Raw genomic sequence first — 451 nt, 5'->3', positions numbered from 1 at the left:
TTAGCAGTCAGGATGCTCAGGACTGAAGTCGCTATACTGAATCTGCTTAAATACAGCAACTACCTCTCTCCACGACAGCTGGAGTCAAAAAGGAATAAGGCGGCCACGCTGGGACCACAAATGTGTCACTATACAACTCAAATGTCCCAAAAAAGAAAGAATCGCAGGACAAACGTGCAGCCTACCTGTGGCTGTGGCGTAGCCCGACCAAGACCGCCCGGTTTATCCTGATGATATATCCGCTCGCAATGCTGCTTGCAGGAGGCAAGGGAGGAATGAACGGGAGGAAACCTGCGAGGCAGTGCAGGCGCCACGCTGCAATTAGTGTACACGTGACAAACAGAGAGCGAGAGCAATAGGGCGAGTGAGTAGCCCATCTGGCGACACTGAGCTCTCACAGCATAAACACTGTAAACTCACTCAGTCATTTCCTTATTTCCTTGATGACATC

Source organism: Pundamilia nyererei, unplaced genomic scaffold, assembly GCF_000239375.1.
Source record: "Pundamilia nyererei isolate P.nyererei 1_Seehausen unplaced genomic scaffold, PunNye1.0 scaffold00577, whole genome shotgun sequence".
Classification (NCBI taxonomy): domain Eukaryota; kingdom Metazoa; phylum Chordata; class Actinopteri; order Cichliformes; family Cichlidae; genus Pundamilia; species Pundamilia nyererei.
This window is presented reverse-complemented; position numbering follows the sequence as displayed.